Source organism: Myxine glutinosa, chromosome 12 (genome assembly GCF_964187855.1).
Source record: "Myxine glutinosa chromosome 12, kmMyxGlut1.1, whole genome shotgun sequence".
Taxonomy (NCBI): domain Eukaryota; kingdom Metazoa; phylum Chordata; class Myxini; order Myxiniformes; family Myxinidae; genus Myxine; species Myxine glutinosa.
This window is the reverse complement of record NC_136272.1, coordinates 33,803,575-33,824,129: the sequence shown is the minus strand read 5'-3', so window position 1 is coordinate 33,824,129 and position 20,555 is coordinate 33,803,575. Positions and strand designations below refer to the sequence as shown.

General features: G+C 51.3%; 1 protein-coding gene across 1 annotated transcript in view; it reads left to right on the top strand.

Annotated features, from left to right (window-relative positions):
• Positions 1-20,555, top strand: part of LOC137437982 (neuropilin-2) — a gene marked incomplete in the record, with an annotated part of 78,558 nt that overhangs the window by 26,187 nt on the left and 31,816 nt on the right.

The window sequence follows — 20,555 nt, the reverse complement described above, 5'->3', positions numbered from 1 at the left end:
ATATATATCTATATATATCTATATATATCTATATATATCTATCTATCTATATATATATATATATATATATATATATATATATATATATATATATATATATATATATATATATATATATATATATATTGTTGCGGATCTCTGCGTCGGCCTTTCACCTTACCAAGTGGGGATTAGTCCCCTTGTCTTTTACTAGCCGACGGGACCCGGGACCTATGACGTCCTTCTCGGACAGCGTGAAATAGGGTTTTAGGGTTATGAATTTGCTATTACCTAAGTACTAACGCTGACCGGAAATGAGGAAATAAGCCCCGCCCGAATCACGGGTGTTAGTGGAAACGCCGAGCGGCAGCGACCCGTGACCCAAGCCGTTATCAAGGACTAGATCCCGATCCGAGCGTTCTTAATCGTGCCACGCTTACCCAATGGAGAAATCACGGAAACGGTCGAATTTGGGAAGAAAGGAATAACAGAATTTATTTACACTTTGTACAAGAAAAAGAGAAGAAGAAGAATACACAGTGCATCCTTAAACAGTCTTAACTTATCCCTGGCCAAACGGGCCCGTTCACTCTCAGACACACTCACACGGGGTTGTAGACGAACAGGTCGATGGTCCAGGGATGGCGTCCAGGCAGCTCGTTCTCCGGTCTCCAACTCGCACCGCGAAGCAGATGTACCAGATGGCAGGAGCTCTCCGCATGTCGTTTCGTGCGTGCGGGATTATCACAGGGCAACGGTAGGCTGGCTTTGGGGGTTACACTCACGGCTCAGCCGCGTACGTAATAAGCAAACAGTTCCAATAACCGCGAACAATGCGCTCTTCAGTCTCTCAATGCGTTCTCTCAATACCATTCGCTCGCGATGCGTGACTCCCTTCTCATCTCAGGTGAACTCGCCGAGTGCCTCTCCCTTCCCATCTCAGGTGAACTCGCCGAGTGCCTCTCCCTTCTCATCTGAGGTGGGGGCCTCGTGCCAAGGGTTTTATTGCCACGCCCTTGGAACCCTCTCGAACTCACCAGACATTGCTTGCCACGCCCTATCAAGCCATGCCCACCGAGCTCTGGTTGGCTATTGCCCTTACCGTCACCGCCTTCTGACATGCTGATTGACGTGGCCACACCTCGTCCTCGCGCTCCTCCCTCTTTCCAGGCCTACCTCGTGTCATTGGACTAGTTTCGAGCGAAACCAAGGGCAGCGAACGCTGCTGGCGGCCAAGGCGTAACAAACTGCTGCGAGTAGCCCAAAGCGTAACAAATTGAGGGATGCCAAATGGGGCGTGGGATCGAGTTTGCCCATGATGTAATTGAAGGGTGGCCGCAAAATGAAAAGGACCTAAGCTTGATTCTTTACACAACGCAGATGTCACTAGGGAAATGGCCTACTCTGACACATACTATGACATAACTAATTCTAATGGGCCTACGTGTTGCTTGTGGACTAACTATGGGGGGCAAACCTTTAACCTTTAATGATGTTATTTGTACAATCTCAAAACCTCAACACTGCCCCCCTCCTTCGCCAGGCTCGCCCCCAAGCCGAACCCACACAAGTGAGCACGACCGATTTTTAGCAAGGATCAGGACTACTTTTTAAATTCCGTGTGACACTTATGTGTGGTTCCCCTATACATTTAACCTATCACCCTGTGTGTGACAGTTTTACAACACTAAATATGTCCCACCTACTGCGTTGTGTACTAACTAACAGATTCACACCCACAACTAACCGAATTGTGGAAAGAATTCTCAAACTACACATAAAGCCGGTGGGGAGCATGTTATTTACAAGACTAACTAATTATTTACAGTTCTACAACCCAGGACCTGTTCTTTTTGGGAAAGAATTTTGAGGAGAGAGAGAGAAACACAATATGCACTGCACTGCACCAATACACCATACACCAATATGCACAAAAATGCACAATCGTGCACAATCATCATAAATGCACATTTCAAATAAATGTTGGCTTTGCTGCTGGGCTGCTGCGGGGCTGCTGCTTGGTTGCGTCTTGCGTCTTCCTGCTTCATCTTCGGTGTGCCATAATTAACTTGAGATCTTCCTTCCTGACACACCGGAATAAATAAAAATGCACAACCGTGTCCGTTTTTATTTATTAGCAGGGCCAATCTCATGGTCTATCTGCGTGACTTTGATGCCACTTAAAAATCCCAGTGGTCCGCAGGGCAAGATAACGCTTGCAGAAATTGTCTGCTCTAGTAAAGGTGCCAGGCCACAGAACGTGTGGTCCATTAGGTGTACTGGTGCAGCCAGAGGTAGCAGAGTGCAGCACAAAAGTGCAGCTGCACAGCTCAGGGTTCCTGCACACTCCCCTCAACAAAAAAAAAATGGGTCCATGGGTGGGGAGGAAAGACAGAGCAGAGAGTCAGCGGAGGAAAGGGCGCAAGGGTACACGTCAACACAAGGCAATGCAACATGAGGAGCACGGGAGAGCGAGCGGAGAAAGCTCGTCCCTAACCGTTTGTAACCCCCCATGTCAGCCTACACTACCCTTGCCCTTCCCTATATTTACACTTTACAATTCGTCGCTACGTCTTGTCTTTTCTATCCCCCCTCTACTCCAAATTCGTCACCCAATCCCTCCCAAGAAGGAAGAGATGGAATACACACAATATCCAACTCACGGCAAGATGCGTCTTTACCATCCAAACATTTGCAAAACTTGGTGTGGAGTTCTGTCACCTTGGTGAGTGGATGCGGATGGTGTGAAGTGATTTCTCATCCTAACTATACTCTAATTGACATTAACTCACTTACACTACCCGGGGTCTTGCCCTGCCAATTGGCATCTTTAAACTATGCGGTTCTAAAAACCAATTCCCATTGACCCACCCTGTGGTGCTCTTCCAATTTGGGTCTCACACCCCAATTTTTCTCACTGTGCCTTCGCACAATTTCGGGGCTGGGTCGTGTGGCTCTACCAGCAGGTCTACCTACCTGCGCACCTCCGCCACTGAAGTCGCCACCCGAGCTTACCATGCTCCTTTCAACTACCCTAACTCAGGGAAGGCCCCTCCTGGCTCTCTCACCCCTCTGATGCCCTCTCTGGCATTGGGCTACCCGGGTCCTCTCCTAGGATCCTCGGGCCCCACTGAACACTACTCTGAACTCTACCTGGCTCCCAGAGCCTACCTGCCGCCTCACCTGGCTGACAGACTACTAGTAGCGGAGTGCCCGAATAACCACACTCACCAATTAAGCCCACACGCCCAGCCATTTCCACAGACTCAAGCACCCATCAAAGCAATTCACTGCTCCTTCCCACACCACAGATGTCAATATCCAAACAATTTACCTAAACCCTCTACCTAACTTTAAACTACCCTCCCCGGGTATTCGTGAAGGGATCCATCCTCCCCCATCCACTCCTTCGCACCATGCACTCCACACCACTCATTCCACACCACTCACTCCACACCATTTATTCCACAACACTCAGTATCCTCACTTGCACCCCATGCAATTCAATCACTCAACACACTTACACACATCCTCAATACACCACTCATACACTTTCTCTCTGGTCATCCCCGACCAATGCCTCATTTCACCAAGTTCATTCCAAAGATTCTCATTCAATTCCTCATTTGCGCCTTAAGCTCACGCTCATACTCACACACACAGCATCATCTAACTAACTATTTCCCCTAATACTCGTGCTTCCCGTCTTCCCTTACACTAAGCACTTCCCTCGTCATTATCATCCTTCTAATCTCTCTACGTCCCCTCTACTTGTACAATGTCTCTACTTAACTCTCAGTCTCCTATTGTCATTTCTAAATCCCTAACAATATCCTAGCCCGCCCTCGGCTAGTTTGCACTGCCATCCCCATAACCTAAAGCTCATGTGCCCCAATATGAGGGATGGTGGATCCACCATCCCTCTACACCGTATACCATTTGCCATCACTATCGCTATCCGTCCACTGTACTATGAGCCTCTCGGTGCGGAAATACATTTTTACAGCTCGGCTTCGGAAAGCCGAGCAATGCATACGGGTGGTCTGTCTCCTGTTGGTTGGGTCCATCCGGCATTTTCGATTCTGGGGAGGAGGCATACTTGGGCCGAGTTTCCAGGCACCATCTTGGCGCGGAGCCTTGCGGTCTCCGGCACGATGACCCAACCTCCCCCGGTCGGAGCACCGCGCCTGCCAGGAGGCGAAGGTCCGACCTGGCCTTCCTCCCCCGGAATCGTGCCGTTTTCCCCTTGCGTCACGGCACGGCACCGACCATACAGGGCGGAGCCCGGCCAGAATCGTGCACGGCGCTCCTTGCGAGACCGCCGCGGCAACGATCCCCGCCGGCTCCCACAGCACACAAAGCGCACCATGCCCCGAGAGCTCGCGTCGGCTATACGTCGGCCTAAACGCTGCCCCGGTCCACGTCGATGCCCGAGTCGCATTCTCACATCCACACACGACCCGTTCTACACTCACACATCCCATACACTCCCTTAATTCCATTACCGCACTCTCCTGTGCATACTCTTCTCTCGCACACTCAGGTGCACACCACTCAGGTGCACTCACGCCGCTCACACACTCCATCATCACACACCCTCGTGCACATCCTGGCGCACCCTCTTGCGCACACTCCTCTGTTACGTACTCCTTAACACCCACGGGTGTGCACTCTGTTGCACACCCGATCATGCGCTCTGGTGTGCACTCCCGCACACTCTCCTCGTCCATCACACACTCTGTATCGCACTCTGCACACATACACTGTTGTGCACTCACTCTCACTCTCAGTTTCATACTCGCGCTCCGGCGCCGTTCGAACACGCGCGCCATTCGCTTTCACACAGCGCACCACGGACCTTCTACGAGCGCCCGGGTTTATGTCGGGATCCCAAGCGTGCGAAAAATCTTTTCGCGCCAAACCTTTTTGCGCCATATACAGCCCTACTCACCTTCGGGATTCTCTTCTCCTTCCGCAGCTGCAAACTTTCATTTTGGTTAGGAAGCACGACATCACAATGCGAATGCAGACTTTGAGTACATTCCATTTCTTTCTTCAATTCATGTACTAACTCTGCCGTCTCCTCAACCCCAATTTCCACTGTGATTTCTTTTTCTTTATTAAGCTCGACGACCGCTGGTGCACGTAAAATAAGATTTTCCAATTCGGCGGCCGTCGGCTTTTCCATACCCCGAGTCACGATTTCTACCCCGGTCCACCCAACCGTGCTCTGCTCTACCCGGCTCTCCACGCGTTTCTCAAATCGCGTTACCCCGTCGCGTACCAGTGTGCCTTTCCCGCTCGACCTGCGGTCAATGTCTTTCCCCATCTTTTTTATTTGACCACCTATTCTGTTACCACACCCTTTTACCCCGTCTTTCATCCCTTTCATTCGATTCTCTTGGGTGCCCATCCTGTTTTCCAACCCCACTAATCCCTCTTTCATTTCTTTCAGTTGGCCACCCATGTCCTTCAATTGGCGCCCCATTTCCTTCATTTGGCCCCCCATTATGTTTTCCAATTCTTTCAGTTCTGCCCTTGATTTGGCCCCCTCCACTTTCAATTGACCGCCCATTGCATCCATCTTTTTCTCTTGGACGTCCATCCTCCCATTTATTTTATTGATGTTATCACTTCGTCCCCAAATTTCGTTCTTCTGGGCACCCAGCATTTCTTTCGTTTCCCGGGTTTCGTTTTTTATTTCCCCTATTTCTTTCATGAATTGCGCCATGAAAGTGCCCATATAGGATTGCATATCCATTGGTGCTGCGGGCGCGGCTCTCGCCGCCATGTGCGCGGCGCCGCCATTTTCCTCGCCTGCCACCCCTACTGCTGCACCCTCATCAATTGTATCCTCCATTTCTCCCAATTCTTCCCGGGGGTCCTGGGTTATTTCTTCCCCTATCTCCTCGTCTTCTACCCCCACCGGCATCCGACCGTCTTGACTAGCCATGGCACGATTTCAATTTGGATTTTAATAATAAATTTCGGCCGCTCGTAATTTGGAGTGCGTTAGGCGCACTTCGGGTACAATCCCACTCCTGACACCAAATGTTGCTGATCTCAACGTCGGCCTTTCCCCTTACCAAGGGGGGATTAGTCCCCTTGTCTTTTTGCTAGCCGACGCAATCCGGGGCTATGACGTTCCTTCCGGTCAGCGTTGAATAGGGTGGTAGGCCGAATTAATCCTATTACCTAATTACCAATGCCTCCCAGGAAGCAAGGAAATAACCCCACCCGAAACACGGTTTTAGTGGAAACGCCGAGCGATAGCGAGCCATGATCCGAGCCGTTAACAAGAACTAACCCGATTTGAGCGGTTCCGAATCGTGCCACGCTTACCCAATGGAGGAAAAGACTGATACGGTCGAATTAGGAAGAAACAGGAAGGAACAATTGGTTTATTAATAATAATTTGTACAGGAAGGAGGAGAAGAACACACAGTGAAGCTTATACAGTCTTAACTTATCCCTGGACAAACGGGCCCGCACACAGAAACACTCACATGGGGATGTAGATGGTTGGGTTGATGGTCCGGGGATGATGGCGTCCAGGCAGCTCACTCTGGTCCCCGACTCGTACCGCGAAGCAGATGGTCAGGCGGCAGCGGCCAGGAACTCTCCTCGTGTCGTTTACGTGGAGCGGACAATTACAGGGCGGAATGTGGGCGAAAGGTAGGCTGGCTTGGCAGTTACACTCGCGGCTCAACCACGTACGTAATAATCGGCAGCTCGAACACGCTTCTTAATGCGTTTCCCTCACGAGGCCTCTTTGCACAATCCAGTCCTCTTTACCAAGCGCGATTCCTTCAGTCCTCTTCACAATGCGCAAGCCCAAACGTGCGAGTCCTCTCCACACAGTCCTCAATAATCCAACCTTCCAACGAGTCCTCATATATTCCTTCTGGCCAGTCCTCTCGAAGGGCTTTGTGTGCGCGTTTATATAGCGCCGCCCAGCGAACCCTCTGGAATTTGCCCGGGTCCCATCGTCATAGGTCCCGGGTCCCGTCGGCTAGTCAAAGACAAGGAGACTAATCCCCCCTTGGTAAGGGGAAAAGGCCGGCGCTGAGATCCGCAACAATATATATATATATATAATATATATATACTAGCTTGGCTCGCCTCACCAAGCGTCGTTACTGAGGAACGGGCTTATTTTAGCCGAGGCTAATGACTGTACCTGAGTTGCTGTGTTGTCATGATTTACACCAATCATAATACAAACAATTACTTTGCACAAATGTATTTGTTGTGTTTGTGATATTACATTTTTATAGGCAATTTAGGTTGAAGATTTAGGTTGAATGTTTTTTTTTCAAGAAAGAACCCCTCAACACACACATAGGGGAGGGGTAGGTGCAGACTGGAAGTTTGGGACGATTACACCTCACCACCAAGTAATTCAAAACACCTCACAGCCATAAAACACGTAATGAAAACACCTCACCACCACAAAATTAAAAAGACCTCACCACCACGAAATTGAAAACACATCACAGCCATCAAACACGTAATAAAAACACCTCACAGCCATAAAACACGTAATAAAAACACCTCACAGCCATCAAACACGTAATAAAAACACCTCACCACCACGAAAGTAAAAACACCTCACAGCCATCAAACACGTAATAAAAACACCTCACCACCACGAAATTAAAAACACCTCACAGCCATAAAACACGTAATAAAAACACCTTACAGCCATAAAACACGTAATAAAAACACATCACAGCCATAAAACATGTAATAAAAACACACCACCACAAAATTAAAAACACCTCACCACCACGTCATTTAAAAACACCTCACCACCAAGTAATTCAAAACACCTCACCACCACGTAATTCAAAACACCTCATCACAAACTAATTAAAAACACCTCACCACCACATAATTAAAAACACCTCACCACCCCGAATTCAAAACACCTCACCACCCCTAATTCAAAACACCTCACCACCATGTGATTTAAAAACACCTCACCACCACGTAATTCAAAACACCTCATCACAAACTAATTAAAAACACCTCACCACCACATAATTAAAAACACCTCACCACCCCTAATTCAAAACACCTCACCACCACGTAATTATAAATACCTCACCACCACGTAAATCAAAACACCTCACCACAATGTGATTTAAAAACACCTCACCACCACGTCATTTAAAAACACCTCACCACCACATAATTCAAAATACCTCACCACCACGTGCTTCAAAACCACCACAACGTTATTAAAAACACTTCACAACCACGGAAACAAAAGTTTGAGGGAGTCGTTAAGTGACAACACAGACACTGCCCAGATGTGCAGATATCTATCTATAATTCCAGTAATCTCTGTCTGTACGTTTGTACGTTTGTACGTTTGTCTGTGACCGCTGTTTCTCGACAACCACGGGTCCGATATACTTTTAACTTGCCAGGTATATTGCTGGGGACCCGAGGATGTGCCTTTTCAAGGTTTCATATTAATCGGACAATTACTTACCGAGCTATGTCCAAAAAACGATTCAACCAATCAGAGAGCAGCGAACGATCGCGTGTGCCGAACGTGGCGGACACACTCTGCCTCGGATGGCACATTTGAGAGCGTATTCATTTATTTCACGTTTGCAAACTATGTTGGCGTTAAACTATGTTTTAAAACTAATAAAACCGAATTTGCGATTCATTCGCTTTCCTGCGCGTTTGTGCACGCGATGGCGATTGCTTTACCAAACTCCGGAAGCCGTTCGCTTTGGACCAAACCATTTCATGTAAATAGAGGGGGGGGATATAATTTTAGATATAGATATAGTACGGGCAATGCCCTAGTCTATCTATAATTCCAGTAATCTCTGTGTGTATGCGACCGCTGTTTCTCGGCAACTACCGGTCCGATATACTTGAAACTTGCCAGGTATATTGCTGGGGACCCGAGGATGTGCCTTTTCAAGGTTTCATATTAATCGGACAAGTAGTTACCGAGCTATGTCCAAAAAACGATTCGACCAATCAGAGAGCAGCGAGCTACCGAGCTATGGCGATTTAGCCGTTCGCCGTTCGCTTTGGCTTTGCGAATGGACCAAACCATTTCATGTAAATAGAGGGGGGGGGGGGGGTTCTACCGTACTCGCAAGCCGTTCGCTTTGGCTTTGCGAATGGACCAAACCATTTCATGTAAATAGAGGGGGGGGATATAATTATATATATATATATAGTACGGGCATGCCCTAGTATAGATAAATGACTGTACCCGAGTTGCCGTTTTGTCATGGTTTAAACCAATCATAATTCAAACAATTATTTTGCACAAATGTATTTGTAATATACGTGATATCCCATTTTATAAACAATTGAAGTTGAAAAAAAAAATTCCCCAAAAAATTCCAAAAAATAAAAATAAAAAAATTGGAAAATTTGTCAGAAAAATACCCTTAGGACATACCGACGGGAGAGATATGTGCATACCAGAAGTTTGGTACGATTTTACAAAAGTTTGAGAAAGTAGTTCAGTGACAAGACAACACAACACAAGACAACACAACACAACACAAGACAACACAGGACAGGACAGCCATTAAGGCATCCCATCCAGCTATGCTGTACCTTAATGGGAGCGATAAGTACCATCTGCCACATGGCACATTATCTCTGGTATCCACTCATTATATGGAATCGCCTGGATGCAGCTGGGAGCAACCAATCCAAATATATCTTCAGTTCTCCAGCTTTCAATGAGTGCACATAATGACGTCACTGCCATGTACATACGCTCTGCCTGTCAAGCTCTCAAGAGAACTCTCCGACAGAGCAGAATTTTGATCTTAGTTCAGATACTGTCATAAGTGTATGTAAAACTCACAGTTATCGACCTGGTTTCGCCCTTTTGGGGCTCATCAGGGCAACGCAGTGAGTCCTGCATACACTTATGCCTCTGAAAACCTTTCGGTTATATTGTAGCGGTTACCGCTGGATGCACACAATCGCCTTGCACCGGCCAGAACACGGCCAGACGCGCCTCTCCCGGGCATGCCCGGACTCACTGTTCCCGGGCACGCCCGAACCTCCCGGGCACGCACGGTCTCGTCTTTCCCGGGCATGCCCGCTCTCGCCTTTCCAGGGCTCGCCCAGAGCGTCCGGGCATGCCCGCTCTCGCCTTTCCAGGGCTCGCCCAGAGCGTCCGGGCATGCCCGCTATCGCCTTTCCAGGGCTCGCCCAGAGCGTCCGGGCATGCCCGCTATCGCCTTTCCAGGGCTCGCCCAGAGCGTCCGGGCATGCCCGCTCTCGCCTTTCCAGTGCTCGTCCAGAGCGCCCGGGCACGCCCAGCCTCGACTTGCCAGGCCGCAGCCAAACACGCCCGGGCAGGTCCAGACTCGCCTTTCCAAGGCTCGCCCTTGACACCCGGGCATGCCCGGTATAGCTTTTGCCGGGCAAACTTCCCGACATAAATGTGTATATATATTGCTGCCCGATAAACTGGCTTTTGAGAGAATACCTGAGCTGTTTTGTTTCAATAAAGCAACTCAGACGAATTCCGTCTTTGGTCGCGTCAATTCTTTCGACTCGCGTTGGAGCGCAGCTCCCTCACTGGTGACCTACCAACATGGACACGGCAGTGACTCTTAAACTGCCTACCTTCTGGGAGGCTCACGCGGCTGTTTGGTTCGCCCAGGCGGACTCCCAGTTCGCCCTGCGAGGCATCACCGCGGACGACACCCGCTTCCACCACGTCGTGGCAGCGCTCGGTTCCGCCACCGCGGCCCGTGCCCTGAGCCTCCTCGAGCACCCACCGTCTGCCGACAAGTATGACGCGCTGAAGACGCTCCTCCTCGACGCTTTCGCCCTCTCACCGGCGGCACGCGCACGGCGCCTGCTCGACCTGCCCGAGCTCGGCGACACACGCCCGTCCGAGCGCATGGACTCTATGCTCTCGTTGCTCGGTGAGCACTCTCCGGATTTTCTGTTCCGCGAGTTGTTCCTTCGCCAGCTGCCTCACCCGGTACGCCTCACCCTGGCTGGCACGTCGATCACCGATCCCCGCGCCCTCGCCAGGGAAGCCGAAAAGATCTCCTCGGCGGGCCAACACATCGGCGTGGCTACCTGGAGCCTGCCGCCGTCCGAGGCGACGCCCACGACGCCCGAGCGCCCTGCGCGGTTGGAGGCCGAACTGCCGGTGAAACTGGCGGCCGCCACGCCGCACCGACCGCTTCCGACACGACGGCCGGGGCCTCCACCTGACCAGGCGTGGTGTTATTACCACGCCAGGTTCGGCCACAAGGCTCGGACGTGCCGACCCCCGTACACTTTTGGCAAGTCGGGAAACGGCCGGGCCGGCGTTCATTCCCAGCCATGAGCGCCGGCCACTCGGGCAACTTGCTTTTTATTCGGGACAAAGCGTCCGGGCGGCGTTTCCTTTGTGACACCGGCGCCCAACTGAGCGTCATACCCGCCTCCGAGCAGGACAGGCGGGACACCGTTTGCGGCCCCTCTTTGGTCGCTGCTAATGGCTCGGCCATACGCACTTTCGGCCCGCGCAACGTCACCCTCTGCTTCGGCAGCCAGCGCTTTCAGTGGACCTTTGTGACCGCCTGCGTCCCCATGGCTTTGCTGGGCGCCGACTTCCTCTGCGCGCACGGGCTGCTGGTCGACGTCAAACGTTGTCGCCTTGTCAACGCCGAGACCTTCAGCTCCCTGGCGTGCACGATGAGCAGCTCCGCGCCGACCGAACTGGCGTGCGCCCTCCCGATGGCGAACGAGTTCGCTCGCCTGCTCACGGAATTCCCGGCCCTCACACGGCCGCCGTTTTCGGCCGTCGCAGTGCGGCATGGGATCGAGCACCACATACCCACTACGGGCCCGCCGGTCTATGCCAGGGCCCGCCGCCTCGACCCGGCCAAGCTCGCCATGGCAAAGGCCGAGTTCGACGCGTTGGAGCACCTCGGCATCGTGCGGCACTCCAATAGCGCGTGGGCCTCACCACTGCACATCGTGCCAAAGCCGGCGGGGGGTGGATGGCGCCCGTGTGGCGACTACCGCCGCCTCAACGACGCTACCACCCCCGACAGGTACCCGATCCCGCACATCCAGGACTTTTCCGCCCGTTTGGCGGGACGGGTCATATTTTCCAAAATTGACCTGATACGGGGATACCACCAGGTACCTGTCCGGGCGGCCGACGTCCCGAAGATGGCCGTCATCACGCCGTTCGGCCTGTTCGAATTTTTGAGGATGCCGTTTGGCCTCAAGAACGCGGCCCAGGCGTTCCAGCGCTTAATGGACGGCATGCTGCGCGACCTGCCATTTCTTTTCGTCTATCTGGACGACATCCTCGTCGCCAGCACGTCCCGCGCCGAGCACCTCCTCCACCTCCGAACACTGTTCGGTCGCCTCAGCGAGCACAGCTGAATTGTCAACCCGGCCAAATGCCACTTCGGCACGACGACCATTGACTTTTTGGGCCACCGCATCACCAAGACCGGGGCCGTGCCGCTGCCGACCAAGGTCGAGGCCATCACCACGTTCCCGCGTCCCCGTTCCATCAAGGCCCGACAAGAGTTCCTCGGCATGGTGAATTTTTATCACCGATTCGTGCCCCGTGCTGCTCAGCTCATGCGGCCCCTTTACGAGGCCCTCCGGGGCAAGCCGGCCAAGCATGACATCGTTTGGTCCGCGGCCATGGACGCGGCCTTCGCGAGCGCAAAACGGGCCCTCGCCGATGCAACGCTGGTGGCTCACCCGGTGCTCAACGCGCCCATCGCCCTCACTACGGACGCCTCCAACTACGCGGTGGGCGCCGTCCATGAACAATGGGTGGACGGGGTTTGGCAGCCACTCGCTTTTTTCAGCCGGCAGCTCCGGCCGAACGAGTTAAAATACAGCACGTTCGACCGCGAGCTCCTCGGTCTATTCCTGGCCGTTCGCCATTTCCGACACCTCCTGGAGGGCCGCCCGTTCACGGCTTTCGTCGACCACAAGCCATTGGTCTACGCAATGGCCAAAGTCACGGAGCCGTGGTCGGCCCGCCAGCAGCGCCACCTCTCCGCCGTGTCGGAATTCACCACGGACATCCGGCACGTCGCCGGCAAAGACAACGCTGTGGCCGACTGTCTTTCTCGGGCCAGCGCGAACGCGGTCCACCTCGGCGTGGACTTCGTGCTCATGGCGGCCGACCAGACCACCGACACCTCAGTGCAGGCCCTCCGGGCAGCGGACACGGGCCTCCGCCTGGCCGACATCCCCTTCGCGGGCACCGTCCTGCTCTGCGACGTCTCCCAGGGCCAGCCTCGCCCCATCGTGCCCGTTTCCTGGCAGCGCCGCATCTTCCCCTCCATCCACGGCCTTTCTCACCCGGGCCGGAAAGCTTCTCAGAAGCTGGTGTCGGCGCGTTTCGTCTGGCACGGCCTTCGACGGAACGTCCGTGACAGGGCCAACGCCTGCACGGCCTGCCAGCGGGCCAAGGTCCACCGCCACACCCAGGCCCCGCTGGCACCTTTCACCGTGGCTGCACGGCGTTTTGACCACGTCCACGTGGACCTGGTGGGTCCCCTGCCCCCATCGCGGGGGTTCACCCACCTGCTCACCATGGTGGACAGGACCACCAGGTGGCCGGAGGCCGTGCCCCTCACCTCCACCACCACCGCTGACGTGGCGCAGGCGTTCATTGCCACCTGGGTCGCGCGCTTCAGCGCACCGGCGGACATCTCGTCCGACCGCGGCCCACAGTTCACGTCCGAACTTTGGGGCGCGGTCGCCCGCTCGTTGGGGGTCACGCTGCACCGCACCACGGCCTACCACCCCCAAGCCAACGGGTTGTGCGAGCGGTTTCACCGCTCCATGAAGGCCGCACTCATGGCCGGCCTTCAGGACGACGGTTGGACCGACCGGCTGCCGTGGGTCCTTTTGGGCCTCCGCACGGCCCCCAAGGAGGACCTCCGGGCGTCCGCCGCCGAGCTCGTCTACGGCCAGCCGCTCCGCGTCCCGGGCGAGTTCGTGCCCGACGCTACCAGTCCCTGGTCCGCCGCACACCAGCGCTCGGACCTCCAGGAGGCCGCCCGCCGATTTGCCCCCGTGCCAACGTCCCGCCACGGTGGCCCCCAGTCCTACGTCCCCCCCGGCGCTTCGCACAGCGGAGTACGTCTTTGTGCGTCATGACGCGCACCGGGGGCCACTCCGGCCGCCGTACGACGGGCCCTTCCGGGTCCTGCGACGGGGCGACAAGTCCTTCGTCGTCGACGTTGGCGGCCGGTCGGACCGGATCTCTGTGGACCGCCTCAAACCGGCGCACATGGACGTCGACCGACCACCACAGTTGGCCCTTCCTCCGCGGCGAGGCCGCCCCCCGTCCACAGTTCCCCCCGCTCGACCACCCACCACCACGTCGGACCCCTCCCCACGACCCTCCAGGGGTCGCTTCGGCCAGGTCATCCGGACCCCCCCTTAAAATGACCCTGCCGGTGCAGGTCGATTCTGGAGGGGCGTGTGTAGCGGTTACCGCTGGATGCACACAATCGCCTTGCACCGGCCAGAACACGGCCAGACGCGCCTCTCCCAGGCATGCCCGGACTCACTGTTGCCGGGCACGCCCGAACCTCCCGGGCACGCCCGGTCTCGTCTTTCCCGGGCATGCCCGCTCTCGCCTTTCCAGGGCTCGCCCAGAGCGTCCGGGCATGCCCGCTATCGCCTTTCCAGGGCTCGCCCAGAGCGTCCGGGCATGCCCGCTATCGCCTTTCCAGGGCTCGCCCAGAGCGTCCGGGCATGCCCGCTCTCGCCTTTCCAGTGCTCGGCCAGAGCGCCCGGGCACGCCCAGCCTCGACTTGCCAGGCCGCAGCCAAACACGCCCGGGCAGGTCCAGACTCGCCTTTCCAAGGCTCGCCCTTGACACCCGGGCATGCCCGGTATAGCTTTTGCCGGGCAAACTTCCCGACATAAATGTGTATATATATTGCTGCCCGATAAACGGGCTTTTGAGAGAATACCTGAGCTGTTTTGTTTCAATAAAGCAACTCGGACGAATTCCGTCTTTGGTCGCGTCAATTCTTTCGACTCGCGTTGGAGCGCAGCTCCCTCAATATACCAGTTACGATGCGATTTCATACCATCAGTGGTGAACCGCCATTAAGGTATCCCATCCAGCTTTGCTGTACCTTAATGGGAGCGATAAGTACCATCTGCCACATGGCACATTATCTCTGGTATCCACTCATTATATGGAATCGCCTGGATGCAGCCGGGAGCAACCAATCCAAATATATCTTCAGTTCTCCAGCTTTCAATGAGCGCACGTAATGACGTCACTGCCATGTACATGCGCTCTGCCTGTCAATCTCTCAAGAGAACCCTCCGACAGAGCAGAATTTTGATCTTAGTTCAGATACCGTCATAAGTGTATGTAAAACTCACACTTACCGACGTGGTTTCGCCCTAATATAGTAACTGCTATATATGAAATGAAATATAGTATATGAAATATATGAAATATATGAAATCGCATAGTAACTGGTATATAACCGAAAGGTTTTCAGAGTCATAAGTGTATGCAGGACTCACTGCGTTGCCCTGATGAGCCCCAAAAGGGCGAAACCAGGTCGGTAACTGTGAGTTTTACATACACTTATGACAGTATCTGTACTAAGATCAAAATTCTGCTCTGTCGGAGGGTTCTCTTGAGAGCTTGACAGGCAGAGCGTATGTACATGGCAGTGACGTCATTATGTGCACTCATTGAAAGCTGAACTGAAGATATATTTGTATATATATATATATATATATATATATGAAGAGTTCAGGCGCAAAAACCGATAAACGCCATTTTTGATGAAACTGAACTATGTTTACCGAAGTATATGTTTCAATACCTCCGTTTCAGTAGGCAAATCATTTTCTCCCAAAACCCGATCGCGTCCACGTATTTTAAGATACAGCCCATGTCATTTTGATGGGTTTCACCTGGAATGCACAGCAGAAAATCTTGATTTTCTCATTTCAGCAAAAATGGATATATCTGTTTTTGCATCTGAACTCTTCATATATATATATATATATATATATATATATAAAATATTGTTGCGGATCTCCAACGTCGGCCTCCCCCTTATCAAGGGGGGATTAATCCCCTTGTCTTTTTACTAGCCGACGCGATCCCGGGGCTATCACGTTCCTTCCGGTCAGTGTTAAATAGGGTTTTAAGCCAAATTAGTCTTATTACCTAAGTACTAACACCGGCCGTGAAGCAAGGAAATAACCCCACCCGAACCACGGCGTTAGTGGACACGCCGAGCGATTAGCGAGCCGCGATTCGGGCCGTTAACGGGAACTAACCCGATTGGAGCGGTTGTGATCGTGCCACGCTTACCCAATGGAGAAATCACTAAGACGATCGAATTAAGAGGAAAACAGGAAGAACAAGGAATTTATTACAATTGTATGGGAAGGAAGAGAAGTACACACTTTGTACAAAGAAGAGGAAGAAGAAGCAATGTACAGGGAACAGGAAGAAGCAGATACACAGGGCAGCCTTATACAGTCTTATACTTATCCCCTGGACACGGGCCCGTTCGCACTCAGACTCACTCTCAGACTCACTCACACGGGGTTTGTAGATGGTCGGGTTGATGGTCCACCGATGGCGTCCACAGCTCGCCCCGGTCCCCGACTCGTACCACGAAGCAGATGGTGAGGTAGACGGCAGACGGCAGACGAGATCGCCGCGTGTTGGTGGCGCGGATCGGACAGTTATACTGGGGGGAAGGTAGGCTGGCGATTATACTGCGTACGTAATAGTTGTACCGGCGCCTTTATACGCGCTCCCGGTATCGCTATGTACAATGTGCCACTTCCCCAATGATGTCACCAAAGCGCCTTTCCACAAAAGTCCTTCTGCACGAATGCCAATGCTTTGCTTCCCTCACAAGTCCTTTACAACGCTGCAGTCCTTCTCAATACTCGAGCGCCTGCCTCTCCCTTCTCATAACTCGTTCAAGACTCGTAACTCTGTTCAAGTGTTTCTCCCTCCTCATAACTGAGGTGGGGGCCTCGCGCAAAGGGTTTTATTGCCACGCCCAGCGAACCCTCTGGAATCTCCAGCCACACCCTGTCAGGCGATGTCGCCTCAGCCCTGATTGGTTGATGGGGTCTTACCGGCTCCGCCCTTGATGGCTGCTTGACGTGGCCACACCCCCGACCTCGCGCTCCACCCCTTGTCCAGGCCTTACCTCGTGGCATTTGGCTGGTTTGAGCGAGCAACTGGCAGCGAACGCGTAACAAACTGCGAGGGGCAATGGGGTGCAAACTGGATAGCGCTCAATGGAGTCGGTTGGAGGGAGGGCTGCGGAATGAACGGGGCCTTCTCTTATTTGTTTTACACAACGCAGATGCAACTATTGAAAATGGCCTTATCCTACTAAACACATACTATGAAATAACTAACGTTCTAAGGTGACCTACGTGTTGCATGTGGCCTAACTATGGTGTGCAACCTTTAACCTTTAATGATGTTACCTGTGTGGGTTCTCAAAACCGCAACAATATTTACTAGCGTGGATTGCTGCAGAGGAACGGGCTTGTTTTAACTTAGGATAATATAATGACTGTACTTGAGTTGCTGTGTTGTCAAGATTTACACCAATCATAATACAAACATTGGTTTTGCACAAGTGAAATTGTAATATACGTGATATTACATTTTTATAAACAACTGAAGTTGAATTTTTTATTATTATTATTTAAAGTACTGAAGATATTCTGCTGAAACGTCAGGATTTTAACAAAGAATTATATTATTCACGGCTCAGCATGCTTTTACTTTTCATACAAAATGTCTCCTGAGCTTATTACAGGGATCTAATTCTCATCATAACGGACCTTGTACTTGCATGATAGGTAAGCCACAGACATTAGGAAGCATTGGTTTAGTTTTACATGAATTACAGAGACGTTAATAGACAATGGATAATTCAACAAACGGCTCAGATGGGAGCTCCTAAAAAGCCAAATTAATGGAGTGTGGATGGAGTTCCCTCCTATATGCTTGAATCACTCAACATTGCATTTTAGGTCCAATCTTTCCATTTAAACCTGACCATTAATGGCATAATGACTTCAAATCAGAGAGCACATTCATTCTGATGGTCTCGACACTGATGTTTCCTCATCTGCTTCCCTCCCCCCCCCCCCCCCCCCCCCCAGCTAATAAGAATATTATTCAGCGGAAATAGAGAGAATATGTTGGGGAGTGCATTTGGTTTGCAGATTAAACAGCCAATTGATTGGTAGTGGAGGCCCAAATAGTTAACGACGAATTGTTTTCCATGGCTGAGACCAAATCTGGGACAGATCAACACTCTGTCCCAGCGTATGGACATTTCTGCTGAGCAGGTATCGGAATCAAACGCACACCAGTGAGGTCAAGGCATCAAGGCTCTGCAGACATAGGAGGCCAGTGCTGAAATATGAGTCCCTGGAATGGAACGTTTCTTTCACTTCCCAGTTCTTGGTTACTGGCAGAGCCTGTGGGTTGGGGATCCGTTTGCTGCATGATCAGAGATAACAAATCCGAACCGGTCTTCTTCTTTCATATGCAGCCCAAGGCTGCGGGGTGGCATCATTGGAGGAGGGCGCCACTGTGCCACTGGTGCATTGCCCTCTGCAGGGCAGTGCAGGAATTTGGAATCTCTTCAGGGTCAATTTCTCTTTGCGAAGGACACCATGGGATTTTTAATGTCCAGCAACTATAACGCCAGCAGATAGGACGCCCAGCTTAACATCCATTTGAGTGACGGCACACACATTGATGAATTGCTCGGCCTGTGAAACACCAGGATAGTTTATAGCTGGGCTGAGATTCCAACCCAGGCTAGACAGCTGAGAGGCGAGTGTGCGTACCTCTCGGCCATCCTGTCAGCACTCAAGCAAGTAATGAATTAAGGGTTGTGAAATCAACCAATTGTGTGTCTACACAAAAACTCAGCATTCTGAGAGAGGTAGATGGCACGTGGTGAGTGCTGACCATGAGGGTGGGAAGGTAACAGGTGTTTTAATATCCTGAAGTGAGCAGACTACCCCAACTACGTTGCCATGTCGGTCTTGTCAGACAATGTATGTGTGGTGAAGTTGTGGGCAACAACCTAGCGGTTTAATGGTTCACTGAACACAACACTACATGTGTCCCAATACCCACCATCACGATTCCTCTGTTTTTGCCTCATCTTTCATTCTCTTCATCTCTCTTTATATATTTCTCTCATGTGGTGTTTATCTGTAATAAATATGATATTGTTTCGATATTGATGAATGTTAGGACTATGTTGATGAATTAATGTAATATTGTGACAATAATGATGAATTATTATGCTACGAGTATAAAAGGCCATGAAAATGATGGGTTGGAACAGTTTATTTGATGGTTCAGCCTCGTGAGCATGAAACCTCGGACTAGTGTCAGCTGAGCTTATATCTTTATTTATTAGATATCATACAGGAATAAATGAACACTCGTTTTACTCTGCATGCGTTGCACATCATGTGTAACGCATTTCACCTCTTGCACCTTTTTTTTTTTTTAACGCCTCTGTACACTGACCTTGAGGTACACCGCCCTTGAGGTACACCGCCCTTGACGGTTTGCAAGCCACCATAAACAATTCCGATAGAAGAGACATAATTACTCTTTTATGGAAAATGGTTTTCCAGTTTGTTTTAACTAAAAAAAACAGACCACAGTGAACACACGCACACAAAACATTGGCCTTCAAAACCCAACTCAAATTGTCCTTATGAAGGGGAAAGACATCTGTACAAACTCACAAACTGACTGTGTTTTATATGGTAGATTGTGAATATGTGATGATATTGATGGATTCAGTGTTGGATTAATCTTTTCTGGGTCTGGCATCGAACAAATTTGTGGGACCCCATTTGGGCAACCATTGTGAAAGACAGGAGATCGACACATAAGTTGTCTTCAACACAGAACACAGCTTTACAACTGTGTTTAAGTGCTTATACAAGGCAGTTTTGCTTTATTTTCATATAATTCTCTTCACAATTGAATTTCTGAGCACTTCTTAAATGTTTATTTGATCATCATTGTTTCGATTTCTCCTTTCAACTAACTCTTCCACCCTTCCTCTCAACCGTACCTGAAACAGCGTGTGCAATGCAACGTCGTCATGTGCCAGTAAATGACTGCAGTGCAGAAATAAAATGTAAATTACAACATGACAATAAGATTATGTGAAGCTCAATGAAAGAATTTTGAGAGGAGAGAAACACAAAATGCACTGCACCAATACACCAGAATGCACAAAAATGCACAATCATCATTTCAATAGTAAATGGCACATTTGCTGCTTGGCTGCTGCTGGGCTTCTGCTTCTTGCGTCTTCCTGCTTCGTCTTCGGTGTGCCATAATAAAACTTGGAGATCTTCTTTCCTGGTACACCGGAATAAAAAATGCACAAACCGTGTCCGTTTTTTTATTTGCAGGGCCATCTCATGGTCCATCTGCGTGACTTTGACGCCACTTAGAATCAGTGGTCCTCAGGGCAAGATAATGTTTGCAGCAATTGTCTGCCCCAGCAAAGGTG